At 41.4% G+C, this 17,197-nt stretch overlaps 1 protein-coding gene across 2 annotated transcripts in view; it reads left to right on the forward strand.

Annotated features, from left to right (window-relative positions):
* KLHL29 (kelch like family member 29) overlaps window positions 1–17,197 on the forward strand; it is a 395,213-nt gene that overhangs the window by 230,108 nt on the left and 147,908 nt on the right. The gene's annotated exons all lie outside the window — the stretch shown is intronic.

Genomic DNA, 17,197 nt, shown 5'->3' on the forward strand with positions numbered 1-17,197 from the left:
AAGTTTATACATCTGTGACTAAACTTTCATCTGGAGTAATGTCTGTCAAAACACAAACATTAACATCTGAAAAGATGCAGCTTTCATTTGTGAAAAATCTTGGCATTTAGCTGCAGGTAAAACATGCAGTTAAACCTGTTACATCATTGTTGGCAATAGACAATCAACATCACTTTCCTTTCTGTAAGCAATGAAAGTTATTTTTTGGTGTTGAGAAAAAAAGACAAGAGGATTTTAAGAACAGTAAGACTGCAGCAATTTACTGTTTTTGGCTTCTCCTCTGCTTCTTTATGTTTCTGAAGATGCAGCAGTTGGCAACGGCAATACAGGAAGCTCAAACGTTGTGTTAGATGAAAGTCAGAAACTGATAGGAGATGGATGCTTTGGTAGTTGCAAATTTGTCACTGAGAAAGAAAGAATACCTGCTATATAGAAGCATAGTTTTATCAAGGTTGATTTTTGCGTATAAATACGGATGTGTGTGTGTAAGTACAGCAGCAAACAGCACAGAAAACAGGATTGTGTCTCCTCGTGAAAGGAGCAGAACTTTCAGTGGAATTGTGGAACAAATACCTAAAATTCATGAGAGATCTGGTAAGTTCACCTATAATGGAACTCATCCATGAAATTCACAGCCGCAAATGACCTGGTTTTAAGAGCTGGTTATGCATTTTTTCCTGTTCACATTTTTCCCAGTGCATCCCCTCAATCTTGAGCGTGCTTTTCCCAAGTGTCCCTTATGTAATAAGACCTTACTATTGCCAAAGGAACAGCACTGCACTGATTGGAAGTGTGGGGGATCTTTGTAGCTATCAAGACCAGTGATCAAGTGTTTTCACCAATTTACCTCATTCTCAAGTGATTCACTGATGCCTAGCAGCAGAGTTTTGGGGACTGAAGTACTACTCATGGTGGAAGAAGAGTGACCTAGAAGCCACTTAGCCACCTGGGCGTACACAAGTCCGTGAGATCATGGATTTGTGTGAGGTCCTGAGCCAACCTCACTGTGAGACTGTTCTCTTATCACCTTAGTGATAGAAGTCAATGAGAAGGTTATGAAGTAAATCTTCCTAGAAACCCCATCTGAGCATATAACAGAAAAGGAAGCAACTAAGAACTATCAACATGGATTTATCAAGGGCAGGGTGTGCCATACTCACTGTTTTCTATGATGAGATGTGTTGGGAAACATTGCATGCCTGGTAGCGCGTAGCTGACTTTTCTCAAAGATTTACGGTATGACCTTAGATAAGAAGTAAGCTGTGTATGTGTGGAATTTAGTGCTTGTAGTGCTTTAATTAACAGCAGGTGCTGTGCTTGAAAATAGCCTGGGAAATGATATTGTTTTGAGACACTTCTGAGATCTGTGGGGCACCTATCTTGTAAGCAAGTATGCTATATAAGGAAGGGCTGCTGCCCTAATAAAGGAAGCTATTTGAACTCACACTGAGTTGCTGCTTCCCACGTGGGCGGGCGGGGGTTTGTCTTTTCCCTTTGCCGACTGTCGGGGTAACCCTGTGTCCAAGTGTTTTCCTACAGAGATGCTGCTTCTGTAGACAAGGAGGAAGCAGTGGAAGTCATTCCCTTGGACCTCAGCAAGGCTTTTGACCATGTCCTGCACTATCCTTGCATGCACATAGGAGTTGTACTTCAAATGCAAGGTACATTTGGGATAGTTGTACTTCAAGGTGGGTGGAAAATTGACTGGACAACCAATCTTGAAGGGCTGTGATCATGGCATAAAGCCCTATCCATGACTGGTTCCTGGGAGCATTCCTCAGAGATCATGGTTGCAGAAGAGATCTTGAGGACAAATTGAATGTTGACCCAACAAGTGCACTCCTATAGCAATGGAAGCAAGCTGCATACCGACTATTCATTAGCAGGACTGCAGCCAGCAGGTCCAGGGAAGTGATGTTTTCTCTCTGTTCAGAAACCATGGGTCTGATTTTGAATAGTCCAGTGCAATAAAAGCATGGACTAAGGTCATTGAAGGGCCTCTAAATTATTCAGGTGGATAGAGCAGATGGCATATGAGGACAGGCTGAAGGAGCTGGGTTTGGCTCAGCCTTGATAAGAGAAAGCTCTTACTGCTGTGTACAACTACCTAATGGGAGAGTACAGAACAGTCAAGAGGCTCTTCTCGGAGGAGCACAGCAGAAGGACAAGAGGTATCAGACACAAGTGGTAGCAAGGGATATTGACCAAGGATAGACAGGCTGAACTGAGGTCCAGGACAGGCGGTTAAATACCATTCCCATAGGGCAAAGTGGGTGGTGAGCACCTCCTGTTTGCAAATGAGCTCTGACATTTTCAGTTAGCATTTCTTTCTGTTGTGCACTGAATCTGGCATGGAAGAAGGTAGTCTAAGCGTGATGATATTCAGCCAACTGAAGATCGGTGGCAGGCACTGATGGAGAGGAATCTTTCCTGCTTTCCTCTGGAATAGAAAGTTAACATCTAGTTGTTGCAGCTGCTTTTGCTGCAGGCCCTGATGTTGGGCAATTAACTTATCAATTCCTAACCTTGTACCTGAAATCTGAGGGTCAGATCTGTGCTTGGTAGGGCTGCTGCTTTTCAGCAGCTTTATACTAGGGATCAATCTGACCTGAGCTATGCTCTCCTCTTGTCTAGCAACAGAGCTCAAAATTTCTCAAATTGCTTAGAAGTATAACTACTGCAAAAACATTACAGTGATTTCAGCGTATCTTGATTCGCTGACGGCCAAATCTAACCAGGCTAAGCAATAGTTTAATCACAAAGCCAATTTTAAATGCTCTTTATTACAGGTGCCTGCGTTCACTGACCAGTTTCCATTCTCTTTCAAGCTGTGACTTTCTATTTGCCCCAGAATCCTGCTGGAGAGTGGAAAGATGTAGCAAAGATTTTAAGGGGCTAACAGAGAGCTCCTGGAGACAGAGATCGAAAAGTGCTTTCATAATTATTCCGCAGCCGAGCCTGCGTGACGTCAGTGTGATTCATGCAAGGTCATTACAATTTGTCTTTGTATCTGAGTTGAAAGTGGGAACAGGATACTGAAAAAAATGTTGCTGTATGTCTGATTTGGGTGTAAAGTGCAAGTAAAGTAATAAGTAAATGGTTAGGTGCCATCTTGAGGAGTTAGGGTGAAACAAATTTGAAGACATATTTAGTAAAAAACAGCACATATGTAGGACATTCTCATGTTGTTTGGTACAGCTTACATGTCAGCCTACATATAGTGATAATCATCCCTGTGGCAATACTGCATAATCCTTAAGGAGCAAAATATGCAGGGCTGAGTGCAGCTGAAATAGGGAAACATGGAAAGTTTTGTTAATCCCCCTCCCTCTTCATAGAGGAGTAATGAGGATTGCCTCCTATTTCTAAATTCAGATATTTTGCAAAGTGATTTCGTCTTGCCTGCTCCCCCTCAACACTTCTCATGCCATCTCCTGCTCCTCTTGAATTACCGTATTGCTTTTTGTACGATAAATGACATTTCAGCGTGTATTTGAAATGACCAAGATTGGTATTAAAAATTAAATAAAATATTACCTCTTTTTTCTTTTGGTAAATTGCTCCAATAGTAGCAAATTAACAGTAAATTGATAGAGAAAGGTAAGCACAAATCCTTTAAATCATAGTGAAGTTTTTGGCATTCAAGCTAGAAGTGTCTCAATTTAACACATCATTGGTTTGTATTATTAGAAATTTCATTGGTTTGTGGAGCGTATGATGGTTATGCTCTAAAATTGAAAGTACATAGACTCAGGACTTCTACAGTAGGCTGAGCTCTTACACGGTTACTGATCAGTGTGCAGCAACTGCCATGGCTTGTTAATAAGCACAGGCAAACCACCATTAAAACCCTACTTGCCACTGTATAGAAGGATTTTTAACAGTACTTATTTTCTTGTTTATAGTTCTATATCAATCATGAAATGGGAACCGAGAGACCAGCAAATGTCATTTGCCACTTTTCTAGTGGCGTGAATTTATCATCTGCATTGCATTTCATCACGTTCATCTGCTTCCTTCCAAAAAGGAGCAGGGGATTAAGGTAGAACGTGCGTCTTGAATCAGTAAAAGAAACCCCGCTGAAAATGGTCACGTAAATTAAACAAGCGAAATGGTTCCGGTTAATACTTACTCAGTGTGGTCCAACTACTTTTACTGTTTTGAACCGTATTGCCCGTAAATGATCCTGGAACTCCCCCAAAATAAGGGAGAAAAATTTTGGTTAAATAGCAAAATATTTTTAGAACCCTAATAAACTTTAAGAGGGTCTTTATTTCCTAACCGTTATGACTGCCTTTTCCATGTGATATTTGACAAGAACGTAACAAATGTTTATTATACCTATAAAGTCCTGGCATGGTATTTATTCTTTGTCATATGCAGCCTATGCTTAAATGTGCCTTCTGCCACGATTATGAAGCTGCCTTTATTCAGGTGCTGGTTTTCCTGCCTGTGGGGAGGGATCCTGGGTGAGCTATAGGACACCATCTGATAATGAGCAATTCTCCACTCCTGTATGCTGCTAGGAGGTCATTACTTGCTACATAAGATACGCTCTTTGCCTATTCCCTCAATGGATGAGACTCATCTGTTGTCAGCCTTTTGCTCTTAAAGCCTAATGTTCTTCATAAATTCCTTGTTGCTTGCTAAATAAAAAATCTGAAGTTGTTTGTGCTAACATAGCAGAAGCAGCTGATGTTTGCGAAGCACAGGTGCTTCTCCAGCATGTCCCAGTGGTGCCTAGGCACAAGATAAAAGCTGTGCAGCCTGTTTTGTACATGCTTGATGGCTGGAGAGCTTGTGGAAGCATTATCTAATGCTTGCACATGTGGACCTGCATCATGATAGGACATAGACATGGTGCGTCACCAGGCTGGGTAAGGAAACTGTTGTGCTTTTATTGGGCAATGATGGGTATTAGTCGTGAGATAGAAGAGGGTTTGCAAAGTGCTTGGGAAACAGAACAGCAAAGAGGATGCCAGATTGCTTCTTTCTCCTGTCTGGGAGCTGCCAGGCAAGAGTGTTTCTGGGAGAACATACAAAGTTGGATCCTCAGGTTGCAAATTAGATGTACACCTTTCATTTATTCCATGTGCTAAAGTACCTCCACAGGCAGGGATGTTCAAACTCAGCCCCAGTGTGGGCAAGTTGTTCAGTAAGAGGTACAAATCTGACACTGTCATGTGGATATTTTTGGTTGAGAAAACAACCCCCTCATGTTTGGTTGATTTGTCTCCTTTAATGCAAAGAATATCTGGGCCACCTACACTTATGTTGAGACATCCCCCTGCAAAGCCCTCCTATCTCTTCCATTTTCTTAATGGAGCTGAAACTGGGATCTGAATGAGTTGTACTTTAAGGCAATTGCTTCTCTGCTTTTAATTAGTACTGGTTGAATGCTATCAGTTGAATAATGTATTTGATGAATAATGCCGTTGTCCATCAAATAAATTATCCGATTAATCTTTTTTTTTGCATTACCTAGACACTTCTATAAATGGTTGCAAATATCCATTGAATAATCTATTAGAATGATGCATTACTTTTCAAATATACTGTACAACAAATAATTTTATCTAGTATTCAGCCAAGTTTTCTCTTAATTAAAATTTATATGTATAAAACGACTGTGCCTGAAGTATCACAGAGAATTTAGGTAGCAGCAGACATGAGGTAGAGAGAAGCGTTTCTGTTATTATGAATGGTTTATGTCTTTTAATTCCTGTAGCACTTTGTTTTAAGAGTATTCTGGGGATGCCAGGAGCTTTGAAAAATCTTTTTTTCCTCTTTCTTTTTTTTAAATAAAGTTACTTTTAAAATGATCTGCAAATAAATGACATACATTTTACCAGGGATACGCAGCCACCCTTGGAAGAGGAGTGGTTTGCAGCCAGTTCACTGTGTGAGGCTGCAGAATGAAGAATGGGTGCAGGAGGAAAAACCAGGTTACCTGCAGATAGATTCACACGGCAGCATCATACTGTCCCCAGCACATGCAGAGCAGCTCTCCCTCCCAACAAATGGCTCAGAGAGCCTACCTCAAAAGGGCTGATGCGTTTATAGGGTCCTAATTAGTGCACAGGAGGGGGTCCAAGGTTCCAGATCTAATATGGACATCAAACACGTGCACAAGCGACTCAGAAGCTAGGAAAAAATCAACACAATGTTTGGAAAGCTCTAAGATGGGCAGCAGTGAGTATAGGATAATGGCTACTGGCTGTCCACTGTAGATGTCACACCTACACGTGTGGGTGCACGTATGTTGGGAGAAAGGGAAGCTGAGCTACAAAACTCTCCTTGCACCTTTCAAAATTGAATCTGATGAGCCTGTGAAGAGGACCTGTGTGACCAAAGGCTCTTCCAGTCCCCTCTTCAAACAGACAGTGACCCTGGCTGGGTTGCTTTACACCATGTTTACACCTTACACCTTCCTAGGCCATTTCACTTGTCACGGTTGTGTTTGGAAGGGTTCTCCTTTGTTTCTGATTACTTCTGACAGGATGAGGGCTGCCAGTTGGGCACTAAAATTCACTTACACAAATAGAGAACAAAAAGCTAGCCTTGTTTTGGTTTAGGCAGGGAAGCAAGTCCTTTACTCTCGTTACATTTCTCATTAGCTATCAGTTGCCAGAATTAAAGAATAATTTAGAGGTTCAGAGGATCTCCAAGAAGTATGAAAGAAAGCAGTCACTGCTGCCTTTGGGCACCTGGGTGACAGTCATGAGACCTGGATAGAGGTCATTCAGGTCACCTGATTCGGCCTCACCAAAATCAAGCAGATTTTGACGTCAATTTACGTGGTCAAGAACAATATTAAAAGGGAATAAAGAAAAAAAAAAATCACTTCATCTATTCAGAAATTTATGTCCCGGGTTTTATTGCTAACCCTTGGGAAAACCCTTGGTTTTCCAGCAGCTCAGCTCTTTCTTTGAGTGTCTGTCTCAAAATGATGTCAGCTCTTGATCTAGCCAACCTGACTATATCTTTTTATTAAAGTCGCAATTTGGATGGTGGATTTAATTTAATGCAAACGAAATTGCGCCGAGGTGACATGATCTGACTGTGTTATGCAGACTCGTGCATTATGACATTCCTCTCACACTAACTAAAGCTTTGTTGCAACATATTAATGTAGAAAGGGTTATTTGTTTGGCTAGTGATAAAGGCTGTTCATTTGCTGCTTAGAACTAGTAATAAGATTGACTTTTACACAACCTTGGGGAGAAAGTTACTTTATTTATATATTTTTGAAGAGTTAAAAATTAAAAATGCATCTTGTGTATGTTCAGAGGAGATGAGAGCGAAGGAGAGTACATACAAATTCCATCAAATGCAATTAGCATAATCAGAGACTGGATGAGAGCCACAAATGATTGCACAAGGGGAAAAAAGTAGTTCCTAGGATCTTGATATATTGCCTGAAGCTGAGCAGGACACAAAGCACTAGAAACTATTTTTACCCAAGGGCAATTTTTGTTGATACTGCCCTTGCAAGCAGCTCTTATTTTATTATTGTTATGAATTCTTTTTCTGCCCTAAATTTGTATACTGAATTATCCATGAGGATAAATGTCAGAGTGGATTAAGATTAAATTAGGAACTAGATACTCCAAAACAACAACAACAAAAAATCTCTCCTTCCTATGCACTCCCTTTTTAATTTATTTTTATTTTTTATTATTTTTTTCCCTTTAGATGCACCAGGATGCAGCTCCACCAAATGTATTTTCCTTTGAGTCTTCCTACATTAAATTTTCTGCACAGATAATTTAACTTCCAGCATTTCGTCTCCTTAGGTTTAGGTCATCATTCTCTTCATAGAGTTCCTGAATTTCTTTCTTCTGCTTGTAATACAGCTGGATGATGTTCTTTGTCATTTTTTTTCTTCCCTTTTTCACTCCGGTTCTGCTGCAGTGCACATGGGGGCACAGTCGGAGAGTTTACAATGGCTCCTACCTTCCGGAGAGCGAGGAGTAATTTAGCCCACTTGTTAGCCAGGCTGCCAGTCTCCAGCTTCTACCAGCTGACGGAGAGCAGTGGGCATGACACCTAAATGAGGTGCCTGTATTACATCGCTTAACGGCTGCCCCTAGATCTTACCAAGTTCGTTAGAATAACCCCTCTGATGTTCGGAGGTAAAAGCTGAGCATTTAAAAATTCCCCGTGTTGTGCGCAGAGGCTTTGCTTATCTCCAAGGCAGTCTCTTCCCCGTCTGCTTATTCCTACCACAACTGCTGCTTTTTTTTCTGTCACTTCACATCTCAGCTCTTATTTTCCCATCTTACACTCACCTTCTTTCCACTCCCCCTGACATATGCAAATGCTCCAGAATGCATTCATGCACTCACACTTTATTATTCTTCCTTATATGCATACTTTTCTGGGGTTTTTTTGTTGTTGTTGTTGGTGGTGGGGTTTTTTTTGTTTTGTTTGGTAATCGTTTTACATTTTAATATAAAACATGCTTCACGCCTTCTGTTTAAAAATGCAGTTGTTTGAACAGACTCCAAATGGTCCCTTTGGGAAGTGGAGAGGAGGCAGGGAGTGCCATCAGGGTAGCTCACAGTGAGCTGCGTATAGCACATCTTTCCCCCAGAACAGTACGTATAGGAGAGATTCTAACAGTTCCTACACCCGAGAAGCTTCCAGCAGTTGCTCCCTCTTTAGAACTGAGATAAAAATATCCAACTGCTTTTAAAAAAAAGGAAAAGAAAACAGTGCTTTCTCTCACTTTGCATTCCCAGATCTCTCTCCCCAAACGCCACGAGCCAGGGTTTCCGACAGGCAGGAGCCGGTCAGTTGGGCACTGCTGAGAGGGTTCTGAAAAGTGAGCCTGCAAGCACGTACAGCTGGAAAGAGGAGTTCCTCACCACTGGGGAAACTTCTGTTTTCTGAAGTGCAAGAAAGATTTGGGGAGGTTTTTAAAGTATTTTAGTGATACCGTTCTCTCCCTGTGGTACTCTTGCAGCTGGGCTAATGCTACTAAGGCCCATGGGCTTACAGCTCAAGGTAGGGCTCCGTGCTGGGCAAGTGACAGCTTTTCCAGACATGGAAATGTCACAAGTTTAAAATCTCCCATTTTTTGCCCTATTCTGCCGTAAACAGGAGTTTTATTCCACCGAGGAAGGCAGACTTTTAGTTTGCCGGTGGAGTTTGTTCTCACAACTAGATCAGAAAGGGCTTGAACTCCCTCAAGCTGCGTATTGAAAAGCTGTAGACATTCACGTTTTAGAGATATTTCACTTTTATGAGTGGAATAAAAAAATACAAACTGCCTTACCTGGCACAACCTTTAGTAAATAATTTAAATGTGCAGATTTACTCATGAAAGAGAAGGAAATTAAAAGCTGTCTCAAGATGACTAGTTCCAGGGGCAAATAAATCACATTTTAAATAACACCCTCAACAATAATTTACACGCCCCTGCTCTAAGAATCACAGAGCTTTTTAGGTGGGAACTGCTCTGTAAAATATCTACAGGGAAGGCTGTGTCCGCTTGTGTTGCATGGTCTGGGACTGGACGTGAGGGCCCCCACGTCTCCACGGAGCAGCAGGGGAATATTAGGCAGGCAGAAATGCAATTACTGGAGTTGAAATTGGGCCAAGACAATGGAACTGACAATATATTCTTGGAAAATGTGCTCTTTGATCGTAAATATCCATGAAGCAACCTTGCCAACATTATTGATTTTGGCAGTGGATTATCACTGACAGCCAGGATCTGCTGCCCTCTTGCTTTAAGCAGTGCCCTAATAGGTTTTTAGACAAACAGCCACGACAGTATGTACAGAACAAGTCTCCAGGGTATGTTCATCACATCACAGGTTCCCTGAATGCGCTGGACTCGCTGTGCAATAAGATTGTACTGGCATTTAGTGCCGGGATGGTGAATTCTACATGTTTGGGATGCACTGACTGGGTGCACATGCACGTGTGATGTCCTGCTCAGCCCCACGCTGATCACGAGCTTTGACTAACACAAGGCATAAGCAAAGCTTGACCTTCATAACAGCTTTTTTCCCCTCAAAGTTTACACCTGGGAGAAAGTCTCTGGCTGTAGCAGATTTAAGAGCCTGGCTTTCAATAGCGGACACATTAGGTAATCATGCTCATAAGCTGATGGTACTTTTATTTTCAAATGCAGTGGAGTACACCTGTGAGGAGGGTGTTGGTTAAAATAATGAGAGAAAAACTGAGAAAGTGCAAAATAATACCTGCATATCATCCCGATGATCTTTGTCTTTGTGTGCTAAATGCCTAATGCATGAAGATTGTGCCCTGATCCTCAACTGACAATTCTCAGTCTTACTATAATACAAATAATAGCCAGATATTTAGGATAGATTAGAATTTACTTTTGGATCCATTAGCATTTCTGTTAAATCTGACAAACGATTTAGAAAATCTATATGAATACAAAGTGCCTGCTCATCATATTTTGTGACAGCTGGGTGAATACTTGACATCTTTGTGCTCTTAAAAGAACATATGCAAAGACTCAATTTAATTTGTAGGGTTGAGGGAATTTATTTGCCTAATTTTGAGCCCACTAGCACATGATGGATTTGAAAGTTCAGTTCTAACAGGAGTGTAATTGGGTTCTCATTCTACTTAGGAGAAAGTGTGATAGAAAGGGTGAGGAGAGAGATAGAGACATGGGGAAAATTAAGTAAGAAAATGAAACTGGGAATACTCATGAAAAAAGATGCAATGAGACTGAAAAAAAATGCCAGGCAGCGCATGAGAAAAAATCAGCACGTACAAATGAGGCACTTTTTAAAGAAGCAGAAGGAGAGGAGGGGGACAGGAAAAAAACATTCTTAATGTGGGATGTCCTTTGGTTAGGAGGAGATGATGCTTTAAAATATACTCACCATGTTAGTTGACAATAGAAGATAAAAAACTTAAGTTGTGGGAAGGGAAAGAGGAGGAATATTTCTCTGAATACTTTTTCAAGCTCAGTAAGGGAGCTGGTCAGATAGTTTGGAGTTCAGGTGGTGCTGTGTGGAGCCAGGAGCTGGATTCAGTGTTCCCTGTGGGTCCCTTCCACCTTGGGATACTGCAAAGCTGGAAGAAACACCCTGGCTTTACTTAGCCCATAGCGTTCACAGCATGGTGGCTGTGGAGTGAAGAGCATTGCAATGAGAGTGGCAAGTCCCATCTCCTCCCACTACAGCACTCACCAGCAGCACTGTTAGTGCCTTGAATTATTAAGAGTCCTCACAGAATACCTCTCCACATCCCAACAGTTTATCTTTTAAAGGATTCTCTTAGTGAAAGAAAAAAAAAAGGGGGGGGGGGGGGAGGAATGTAGTTTGGTTTCAGTCTGACTCCCAGCATTTACGGTTTCCTGTTTGCTTCCCAATGAGCTGGCTCCTGTTGTCCCCAGACATTCTCTTGCCTGATTTGGGACACGAAGTCCCTCTGCAGCTGTCTGCTAATGGGTCCAGCTGGAACAGGGTGAGCTCAAGGCATTTTCAGGTCTGTGTTCAGTGCTCTAGGACCTTGTTGGCTGATTGAGGCTTTGGTTCTTAGCAAATGGAAGCACATTTTTTAGTGATGCTTGCATTTACTTTTACTTGTAGGTAAGAACTACATTTCCAGCTGTATCATTGGCAACCTTCATTAATTCTCCTTGTTGAACAGAAGGTTTTTCATCTTTGTGCTTTGCTAACATTGTAGAATTAAATGGGTTTTTCTGTCTTTTTTATTGTACCCTGATATTCTGTCACCTTTTGATCCCAGTGTCATGCACAGACTGCAAACTCCTCCAGGTACAGACTGCTGGCTCAGTGCGTGTGTACATGGGTGATTTTCTTCTTTAGGGAGTGTCTGCTGTTTCAGAGACCGAGATACTGTGGTATTGTGAAATAACAATAATAATAATATGGATAATAATAATAATATGGATAATAATAATTTCCACAATACCTTTGTGAAGTATAGGAAAAGCAGTTTTGTTTAAAATGTATTGAGAGCTCTATGAAGGGTTGGAAATGTCAACCTTACAGACACAGCAAATGGCCCAAAGTACGGATACATTTCTGACTTCATACAGCAACTTCTGCTTAATCCGATCACTGGTTAATTTAATCCTGTTTCATTTGATTGGATCCCCTGAAACCAAATCATTTGTATTGTGTTTTTGCTGGTATTTCTGATCATTGTCTTTGTTAATTTGATCGGGATTGATTGAACCAGTCATTGAAAATAAATCACGTAATTAATCACATGCAGCATTAGAAAAGCAGATCCTCAGCTAGTCTGATGGCTTTTATCTCTTGTTTTTCTCCTTCGGTACATGGAATTTGGACTCTCCTTAGCAGGAAACTTCTATTTAGAAAGAAGCATATAAATATATGTGTGCATCTATTTATTTAATTGTTTGTATCTCCGCTCAAAGGGCCTCAATTTGTGACCCTATCTGAGGCAGTGGTGGTGGGTAGGTGTTGGATGTAAGGTCCTTCTTAATGAGTCGGTATGAGTGAGTTCAGCACGTGATCCACATTTGGATTTGACACAGAATAAATAGCAAATATAAAAAGTAAAAATCAAAATCAAGGTTCTGTGTTTTGTTCTAACAAGCTGCGGATAGTTTGGCGCACAGTCTGCGCTTGTCTGAAGCCCGGTCCTGAAGTTAATGTGGTGCAGTTTATGGGTAGGAAAGGACATTTTGGATTTGCAATAAAGGTGATTTTTATCTCTATCTGTTGTGTGGAAAGGATACGATTCCGTTTTTAAGTTTTTTTAAATAGGAGTTTTTTGGTCCTGCTCTGGCTCCTCTCTCATTCTGATTGATGCTTGGGACCAAAGTTGGCCATTTTGATCAGCACTGTTAGGTATTTATAACTTTGTGTTCTAACTGAAGCTTTATTATAGCAAATCGAGGTTCTGTCTGACTCCTGGAGGCGGTAGTTGCATGAAGATCAGCTGAAATTCCCTTTACCTCTGCTGAAAGCAGCAGCGAGTTCAGCAGAGGACATGCTGCCTCTTTGGGGGTATTATCTGCAAGGACCCTGGGCAGGTCTCCCTGGCACTTCATCCTGAGTTTCAGGGGCACTGTCTGCCCTGCAGCCATCCCAGCAGAAAGAGCAGCTTCTGCAACAGTGGAGGAGGAGAATTAGGAAGATCAGATTGTGACTCGCTGTTATAGGTGAGGTATCCCTACCGAAGGTCATTTATTTTTAGCTTGCCTGGCCCTGCACGGCTTATGGAACCAACCTGCGCTATTTAGGGCTCACAATAACCCTTCACTTCCTCCCTGTAACCCTGAAGTTCTGTGAGCAAATGGGAGATTATTTTTAGAGGAGGTTTATTTTGTGTTAACTTCCTGGGAGCAAAGAGAGTGGGAGTTTCTGTGCTCTTACGAATGTAAACTTTTTTTAAAAGACACTGAACAGAGGATTTTGAAAAGCATGAAGCCTTTGCCCAACCCCTTTGCTGGATTTCCTCTTCATCTTGAGTCCAATGGCCAAAACCAAACACCTAGAAAAAAAATAATCTTCAAGGAGTAAATAATATAGAAATGTAAAACCATTAATTGTTAGAGAAAGTATAAGTAGGACCTAGTCTTATCCATTTATCTTTATTGACAAAGGACTGCTTAGCATCACGAGTTGCTATGAACCCAGTGCTGTTGAAGGATCATCTGATTCACGCCCCAAAAATAAGAGTGAGGTGCCTGGAAAAAATAAGTGGCAGGTCTCTTGTAACGGCAGCCACAGCTATACTATTATCTGTTTTACTTTAAATTGTGTGGCTGTGGACAGTAAAGTATGTCTAATAGCCATTTGCTAGATTTATAGCCTGGTATGTGATGTGTTTGCCATTAATCTTTTAGAAGGATGATGGCTGAGGCAGCTGAAGCATTCATGCTAGTCTACGAATAAGTTCTGCTGTAGGGAAACAGGAGAACTGGACAGCTTCCTACTAGTAGCATGGAGATGCAGGAAGTAAATGAGCATGAATGCTTCGATATAAACCTACACAGCACAAAAATTGGAGAAAATGATGCCTGTGTTTACAGAAAAAAAAAATATATATATATATGTATGTTAGCACTCTGCTGTAAATCAAATTATATGACCGCTGCCTAATCTTGCACTGAACTTCTTGTGTTAGTAGAGCTGAGTCAGAATGTATGCAGGGTTGCACCTCGAGACCTCCTATTCCCAAAAAGGACCTGCCAGTCACGTCTGGTCAGAGCAGCTTGCTGGATGTTTAGCTTCTTTTAGGAACCAACTGGGAGATGGATGGGTTTGAGTTGTTTTTGCACAGAGTTGTTTGAATCTTAAAATGCGTTTTCATCTGTCTGCACGGAAAGAAAGATTTTTCTAAGAACCATTGAGATATGTGATTTTGGATTAAAAAGAAATGTAGCATATTATGTTAGCATTTTTACTGTGAAATATATTTTTAACAAGACCCAAGCAATTACGGGAATAGGCAGATTGTAGATGTTGTCTTGCGTGTAGGGAAAGGGATGGATTATTCAAGTGTATATCATCTCTGAGAGATGCAGCTCTCTGATCCTGTTTGTCACTTCTTTATTTTAGTGACTGCATCACTTACCTTCATAAGATGCTTTTAATCGAACGTTTGAATAGAATTTGAATAAAGTCTAATAGATCTGAGATTCCTCCTCCGCTCCCTTAAAACAGGATGGGAAATTTATTAGTCTTAATGTACATATCCCAGAGCTAATTGTTTTATCTTGTAAATCAGTTTCTCCTCATCTTTCGTACAGCTTTTACTTTCAGATTTAGAGAATAAATAAATTCTCGATTGGAATGTCTTTGTTGTATTGTAGCAGAAAAAGGGGGGCAGCTTTATAAATCTAAAAGGATTTTTAGTTCTTTCTAAATTATTTACAAATGCTGTAAAAATGTTAAAGGACGGTGGATTTTAAATTATGCATTAAATTAGCATCTTACTGATGGAAGACTCTCAAAGAAAGTTGAGGTTTTTAAATTGCTAAGAGCCAGATTCAGCCACATTTAATAGCTCATTTGATGTTGATGAACTTATGGTGGTGATAAATTTGGACCTATAAGCTTATTTTTCTTTTTACTGGGAAAGGTAAGCATGCTGTTTCTACAGTACTGGCTGTCCTTTTGTTTGAGAGTCGACTGAGTATACTTTGATCCTTTTTTTAGAAAAAGAATTCTCTGTTCTCCCTTAAAGAAGGCTTCCTGAGACCTGGATCAGATTATGGAAACCAAAGTGAGCACACAAAAGTGCTTGTTAGAAAGTGAAATTTATGTGCAAACTAAATGTGCCCTTGATGATAGCCTTATTGATCAAGCCAAGTTAATAAATCAGTAATATCGTGCAGCCCTGTTCAACAGTCACAGGCTTATCTGGGTTTTCTTTTTTTTTTTCTAATGTGCCTGCTGTGTAGGCAGAGAACATGCACTTTCCTGCCAAGGAGTGTGTACTACAATTGAAACACTGAATTCACGGGGCTTGAATGTAAAATGTCGGCATCCAATGCAGCAAAAGGGAACTTTTATAGAAGTATCTTAATGAAGGGATTGGAGCCCAAAGTGACATAGCTTTTGGGTTTTTTTTTAAATATTCCTCTTTTTATTCCTAATGCTTTAGGCCCTGATCCAGAAAGAAACTCGGTGTCCTGTTTAGATAATGGAAAGAAATGCATGGGAAATTTGGGACAAAAACACCACAAGAAGTGTGACTTCTGACCCTATCAATGGCCAGCATTTGCATGCACGATAAATGTTTAGTTTTCAAGCAGTCTGCCATTAGGTCATTCTCAAGTAGCTTTGCTAGCACACAAGGGTTACATCCTTTGTACGCCCTTGGGATTCTGGTCTGACAAGCACTTATTCCATTATTACCCATGTTTCCTTTTGCCCTCTGACAAAAAGCACTTATGATGAACTGGATTTATCTGCCTCTGCCATAGGATCCCTGCAGGACCTTGCGTTGCATAGTGCATGTTCTCTGTAGTACGCGCTGCTGAATTGTTCCTGATGTCACGCATTTTTCTCCGTTGTGAGATGCTTTTACATTCGTTGTTTCGCACTGAGATTTGGGGTTGATCTGCATGCCGACCGTGTTAGCAGAGGAGGTTCTGCTCAGGCTAAAGTGGGGCTTCTGTGCTCGAACCCAGTGTCGTGCGCTGATGTCCCTGGTGTCCTGGAGCAGCAAGTGTCGCAGCCGGGACCTCGGTTCCATACCTCAGCTCCGGTCCCTGATGTTCTCGCTGAGAAACGAAGGCAGCTGGGTGAGTACCTGACCTTCTGCTGGTGAGATTTGCCAAGACAGAATGCCAAGTGCCATTTATGAGGCGCTTTTTCTCATTCCATGGTCTAACTGGAGCGCTGGTGGGAGAGTGATGGTTGTCCTGGGCACCGCAGCCACCAAAAAGAAACAGATAGCGTTATGGTCAATTCACAACCTTCTTCTATCCCATTTTTTCCCTCCTTTTCAATAATCTTACCCGTCCTCTTGCTCCCCCAAACCTGCATGCAGGAGGATTACCCAGACAGTAGCAACAGACCCATACCTGGCATGGAGTTATCCTTCATTGCAGTGTATAGAGCTTGGGAATTCGGACAACAGCCTTATTTTGGAAGGTAACCATAGCATAACATGAATGAAATGGCAAAAATGCTTATTACAGGAATTATGTGGTTGGTGCATGGAGGGTGAAGGAGCTGGATATGCCAATGCATCTGCCTTAACAGCTCACAAACTGCAGTGAGAAGCCCTGCTACTCACGGGGCTGGGATCAGGGTTCTGCCTGTGTGAGACATGGATCTGACTGCACTCAGGGGTTTCTTCAAGCACTTGTCATTAATCTCAAGGTTGAGGTTGTGTTTAAATCCTCAGAAGAAGGGAATTGATGCAGCCAGCACCCCGCCGCTAAGCGACGTGTCTTGGCTGGAGGCTGCTCCATAGCTTGCACTGCCCATTCGCTCGTTGCTGATGCTGGTTAGGATGGCAATATTGAATGATTCTTCCAGCTCGAAAGGAAACTAAGACTTCTTTTGTCTTCTCTGCAGGGTAACAACATTTTTCCTATGAGTTAACTTTATTATCCTCCTTCTCACCGCTCCCACATTAGCTTTGAAAAGAGAAAAACAACACTGTGTCATGGTAGAATTGCCTGGTAATGGGAACTGTGAGGTAGATGAGTTCTCCTCTCCACCCATGAGCAAGTTCTTGAATAAGG

The sequence above is a fragment of the Numida meleagris genome, chromosome 3, assembly GCF_002078875.1.
Source record: "Numida meleagris isolate 19003 breed g44 Domestic line chromosome 3, NumMel1.0, whole genome shotgun sequence".
Taxonomy (NCBI): domain Eukaryota; kingdom Metazoa; phylum Chordata; class Aves; order Galliformes; family Numididae; genus Numida; species Numida meleagris.